Here is a 6,799-nt window from a genome sequence, read left to right on the forward strand (position 1 = left end):
AGCAGTAGCAAACTTCACCCAGTTCGCAGGGGGACATTCACAGACAGCAAAAACAGCTTCAATTTTCTCAATCCAGTGCAGAAGACCTATGGCACCCTCAGTGCCGTTGAAAGGGAGAGGCTTGCAATCCATGAAAGTTTTGAAAGTACACACTGGTGGTTGCGCAGGTGCATGCTGACCTGTTCGTGAGAGCGAAGCGTATAGATTTAGAGGCGAAAAGCCGATGTGGCGGTAGGATCTAAACTTCCTAAAACAACGAGCTTACCTATAGGGTGAGCTGCGAAAGCTGCAGCCATGGTGTTGAGCAGGTTAGTGAACTGAGCCTGCGTCATGTTGATGTTTCCTCTTCCGCGTCCACTCATTGTCTTCATAACCAGAAAACACAGTATGAGTGCGATGTCGTAGTGTAGCGAGAATGAGATAGAAGAGAGAGGTGTATCTATCCATTTTAGGCATACTAGTACGTATAGTAAATCAGGAAACATAAAGCAAACAAGTAAACACTGGTCCGAGCTATGAGGTCAAATGTGTCGAGCCTTGCACTTGGAGTGTAGTGTCGTTTCGAGTCACGGGTTATAGTCTGGTTTTCTCCAAAAAGATTTTCCCCTTTTTAAAACCAAGTTCACTACAACCAATGGCTCTGATACCAATCTGTCACACCCCCAAATTCCACCTGCGGATAACACCCGCTTCGAGGGCGTGACTGACCAGGATCCAGCCACCAATTATACTGTATACTTAAGTTGATAACAAAAGTAATACTTACTAATCATAAACTTAGCAAATATTAAGTTCAGAGTTTAAAGTTTTAAGTTCAGATCAGTAATAAGTAGCGGAAGCATAAGTAAGGTAATTTAAAACAAAGTTCATGATTCAAAATATGGTAACACCCAACACAAGGGTGAACAGACACTACACGTTCCCAAGCTGCAAGCTCCATCGTCACGGGTTACCTGCAAAGCATGCAGGAAGGGGTCAACAATAATGCTGAGTGAGTTCACTAGTTGTCCAGTTTTAATTTCCCAAAAACTTTGTTTCACCGGTTAATTTATCCGTTTATACATGCCCTGGGGAGCTACCCCAAAAGTTAGCGACTAAACTGTTTTTCCAATACCGAACACTAGGTAACCGTTGCGTATCCGCAGGATGCCCCGATGTCAATGTTCTATCATCATTGACGAATATCTGAGTACATTAGTTCACGACCGTCCCAAACCAGGGCACGGTGTGAGGCTGGTAAACACCTAAATAGCGCTATCAACTAATAACCCGCTCGCCTAACCCGGCGACTAATCGGTATTTGTAGTAGGGACTTGAGTGATAGAGTATCGTTTAGTGCCGTTAGTTGCAATCCGTATAAACAGTAATTAACCAAAAGGTTTCCCAATACCCGGGAAGGATAAGTAAGTTTTGTTCCCAATAACTAGGGAAGATATGTAAATGGTATCCCCTTTTACCAGGGGATAGGGTTGTTAGTCTCGTGTCCCAAACCACCGGGACGCATGCTTTTAAGTTGTGAACTCACCTTGGGTTGCTCGGTAGGTTTAGGTTACTTGTCAATCACGTTGGTCACCACGTCCTAACATGGTTACCGGTATAGGTCAGGTTCGGTGTACAAGCATTCACGTAAAAACACATATAGGCACGTAGCATGCATAGAAGTAGATAGTCATGGGGTTATTGGGCCGGCCCTAACCGTAACACAGTCAAACAAATCACAGCAACATATAATCCAGTCAACAGATAGCCCAAGTTAAACACGTATTGGCCCAATAACTAACATGGACGGCCCAGTCGCAACCAGCTGGTCTCGAGTCGCAACCAGGTGGTTGCGGCTTGTCACGTTATGGTTGCGAGTCGCAACCGTGGTCTCGAGTTGTCACGTGTTGGTTGCGAGTCGCAACCGTCGTAGTCTCGAGTCGTAATCACGTGGTTTCGACTTGTCATGCTTTGGTTGCGAGTCGCAACGGTGTGGTTTCGAGTCGGAATGCTGTGGTTGCGAGTCGTAAACTGTCATTTTCATGTACACGTGATGATGCAGAACCATCAGTCCAAATTGTACATATGAAATCAGACCCAGATTTGGAAACAGCCAATAAGGTTTCTACAAACACTTTTCCTAAACTGAATATTAGAAATCTTAGATCAAACTTTGCCATTTTGAAATATTCAACCCTCATTCAACAAGTTCATCTTATCTTCATATTTTCTAGGGTTTTCACCATAACAAATCACACACTTATGAACCAAAAATTACATATTTTCAACAAAATTATCATGGCAAGGACAAAGAACATACAACATATAGCCGAAATCTTATTTTTAGCATCATCATCTTAGCAATAACTTTAAAGCATAGTATAGTTGACTATGAACACTTGTAAACTACCAATATCAAGTCTTTTTAATCATGTTAACACATATTCACAAACTTTACAAAATAACCTAGTGATCATGCATAAACTACTAACCAAACATTTTCTAGTTCTTATACATATCATTCAAGCAAGAATACAAGGCATCCATTACACATAAATCTATACACAAACTAGGACACTAACCGGGTAGAGAAGAAGGAGCCGTAAACAAGGAAAAGAACCGAGAAGATGGAATGTCCGAGTGATAGTCTTGACCGAGTTTCTTGTCCGGGATCTTTGCTTGAACCGAAAATAGGAAGGGATTGGGGTGTGTTGTTGAGGGTTTCTAGTGAGAGAGTTTGAGGAGTGTTTGTGTGTGTAAAATGGAAGGAGTGGGGGAAAGGTGGGATACATATACAAGGGGATGTTTCGGGTTGGGCTTGGGGTTTCGGCCCAAGCCGGTTACGGCCCAAAGGCCCACTCGCAACCGAGTGACCCACTCGCAACCGAGTGGTTGCGAGTCGTGGTCTCGGGTCGTGGTTTCGGCTCTCATAATTATATCTATACTACATATATAATACATACAACACATAAAATGCACAAAGGATCACGTTTTCATTTAATAATAATCATATAAACACAAAATATCACAAGGTGTTCGTTCGGAAAAACCTAGAGTGTCACAGCTTGGTTTGATGAAAAAGTAAACGATCACTTTAGTATGAAATATGCAAGTGACACAAGGATTTATACGAGGAAAAAGCCCTTGATCAATGAATGATCTCCGGCATAAAAAACCTCGGGTGATGGCAACTACCGATCACCAAACTTCAATATCACAAATAATGATTACAACTTCGGATGGTAACGAGCTGAGTACAAGGATCACTATAGTATTGTGTCTAAGCGTGTGAGGAATGTGTTGTGTGTCTTCCGAATGTGGAAGAGTGCTATATATACAAGTGTGAGTGGCCCTATTTTAGGTAAATAGACTAACTATCAGCTCATTACCCCTTTAGGAATAAAAGTAAATCTAGCCTAAATTATCGCCCTTAAATCATGCTGAGTTTCCATATCCTCTACAACGTTCATCTCTGATTAAGCATATTCCAAAGTTGTAAAGACGAGTCCCTTGATTACGTTGCTAAGAGCGGATCCTGCTAGACATTCCTGCAAGATAACATTAAATCCAATGAAAACAACTGTTAGTATGAGGATCCCTATGATGGTCCGTGATCCTGATCCTGGAACTCTTCTGAGGATCATTATCTGCCAAAGAAATAAGGATCACTGGTTAGGATCACATGTAAGGATCATATGTCATAAACATCCAGCCCTAACAATTTCCCCCAAAATATAAGGAGTAATATTGTAAATAAATGAGTTATATTTTGCTTGATCTTATCCGCAACAAGTTAATCGGATAACTAGCCGTTGAAGTCGGACTAGCCGTTGCAATTCTTACGTCACAGAAGTGACAGCCCTGCAGATCATCATTATAAATAGGAGATAGAGATAGGATCAATTTGCATTTAAATTCAAGAGAAACTCCCTTTATAATCTCGTCCGAAGATTGATCAGGTATTCTCCTCTTTTCTTCCTTCTCTTACTCTGTTTCTCTGTCTCTTTCCATTCTTCTGCAAATATGTTGCTCCGGAATTCCCCTCACAAGGATCCTAAGAAGAACAGCCCCTTGAAAGGTCAAGGGATCATCAAAGACTCTCCCACCGAGAGGTGCTGTTTTACTGATCCTCAGGTTGATAGAATCCGTCATTGTTTTCCGGCGAACACCATCTTCAAGTCCTTCACTCCCACTGCTTTGAGTGACTTTATTTCTGATACTTGGGTAGCCTTTCCCGTTACTCCGTTCTTAATAGGATATTCGTATCCTTTTCCTCAATTCACCCAACTCTTCTTTTCCCTCACCGGCATCTCCTATATCCAGGCCATGCCAATGATCTGGAGGGTTTTATATACCCTTGAAAGGATCATTGAGCAGGAAGGGATTGATTTAGGAATGGCGGAGCTGGCTGAGATGTATGATCTCACAACGTTTGGATCCTGTCGATATTTGTTTAAACGGAAAGCCGGAGAGGATCACCCTGTTCTCAAGGTCACCAAGAATGACATGAATTGGAAGCGACGGTTCTTCTTTGTTAGGAGGGATACCATCCCTGATGGGAAGGATCTGCCCAAGGAGTGGGCTACTCATGGTAGGATAGAGGATCCTAGAAGGATCACCATCAGATTTGTTCCTTAGGATGAGGATCACTAATATTTTCTTTGTTTTTTGTTTATTATGCAGCTATCTCCATCTCTCATCTGAAGCTGACACCTGCTGCAAAAGAGAGGCTTTTGGCCTTCAAGAAGCTTGATCCGGAGACAAGAAGTTTTCAAGTTGCCACCCAAGATTCACAGGAAGTATCCTCCGCATCTGCCACAATGTCAAGTAAGTATCCTCATTTAAAAAGTAGTTTTACGTAGGATTTCTAAATCAGTTAGAATACTTATCTTATTTTGGTTGTGTAGGTGCAGGAAAATCTGCTAAATCTGCCTCCAAGTTTGGCATTGATGATCTTGCTAATGTCAAATCTGCAAGGAAGAAGACTCCTGCTGCCAGCCCAACTGCTTCAGCCCCTAAAGCACCTATTAGGGGTAAAGGAAAGAAGAGAAAGGCCTCTGAGGATCTACAAGGCCTGCCCCTGCTTCGCCAACAGTTTCTGGACTACTACAACGAGGTAAGGATCGCTGCCCCTGTTCGTTATCCTGACAATTTTGAGGATCACTTGTCTCTGACGTTATGCCTTGTTTTCCTTGCAGAAATTTGCTGAAATAGAAACTTATGTTGGCCACGTCGAGGATCAAGATCGCCAAATTGCTGACCTCCAACAGATGGGTGTGCTGAAGGATCTCAAGATTGCTGATCTTGAGAAGGAGCTCCGGGCCACCAAGGATAAAGCTGCCAGGATGCTGATCAATTTTGATTATGAGAAGCATGACATTACCCAGGATGCCAAGGTCTCTGTTGCGATAACCATGTATAAGATCCAGCTGCAGATGGCTGCGGGGGCTCAGGATCCTTCCTTCGACAAGAGCACATGGGACGTGGAGGGCTGGAAGGCGAGGCTGGCAGAGTTGGAGGATGATGAGGAGGCTGAGGAGATCCCAATGCTTGAAGGAGGTGATGCTGGCAAGGATCAGGGGGAAGCAAGTCGAGCTGGTGGTGATGGTGCAGCGAAGGTTTGAGCTGCAGAATTGGGCGATGAAGGAAACTTCTAGACATAGCCGGAGCCCAATTTTTTAATTTTGGTAGTGGTTTCTTTTGTGGTTGTGATGTTTTAAACAATGATGGTCTGTAACTTAAACAATAGTTTTAGGATTGAGGATCCAGGATCCTTCAGACAATAGGTAGGATTGCGAATGGTGGAGGGATCCTCTGTTTGGGGGATGAAGCCTTTGTGATCCTGCCGCTTTTTATTTTCCTGCATGCTACGACCGCACAAACAATGGACACCCTTTGCCAACCCATGTGGACGGGCCACGTTTTGCTGGTAGAAACGTGGGTTGGCAATTTTGACAACTTTGAAGGGTTTAAAATCCTTTGTTAATAAAATAACTCTAATCTTTTTGGCTTATCTCGTGTTGTTATCCTTTGTTTATCCTCTTATTTTCCAATTGTTTAAAAACATATTCATTTGAGTAAGAAAGGTTAAGCAAATCATGTTCAAGAATTTTAGGATATGATCCTGGATCAAATATCCTATAATCGAAAATTTTCAAGGTAGTTTATTTTAAGAATCATAGGTTCAGTTGTCAAGGTCTAAGGGTTATTCAAATGAATAATGAATGAAGTTAAAAATAGTTAAGGATCATACCTGAGGATCCAAGTTAGGATCCTAACCTTTAATCAGGATAACCATAAGTAAAACTTTAATGGATAATAAGGATTAAGGATCCTTAATTGTTTAACTTCGAAAACCTGAAAAAATGGAATATAACTTGGGACTAAGCCAATATAAAGGATAAGTTAGTAACTGGGGACAAGCCCAAAGGATAACTGGGGACAAGCCCATAGGATCACTGGGGACAAGCCCGAAGGATAACTGGGGACAAGCCCAAGGATCGTATGTAAACTGGAGTATGGCCCTTACTGGCGACTATCCAAACTTAGTGACATGAAAATGCCAAAACCTTAACTAACGTGAAAACGTTAGAAACCTTAGGAACGGATGTATGGTACGTCTACCATTATACGTAGGATCCTAGGTATAGCCAGTACGATGAGGTTATCAGCCCCGAAAGTGGGTACTGGTCCCAAAGACGTGAACTATACCAGGATCATCGTGCGCTACAGGCGGAAACTGGGGACAAGCCCAAGGATAACTGGGGTTGAACCCAAGGATCTGAGATGCTTTCGAATATTCTTAATGATATGCTGAGGA

This window comes from Helianthus annuus, chromosome 13, assembly GCF_002127325.2.
Source record: "Helianthus annuus cultivar XRQ/B chromosome 13, HanXRQr2.0-SUNRISE, whole genome shotgun sequence".
Lineage (NCBI taxonomy): Eukaryota > Viridiplantae > Streptophyta > Magnoliopsida > Asterales > Asteraceae > Helianthus > Helianthus annuus.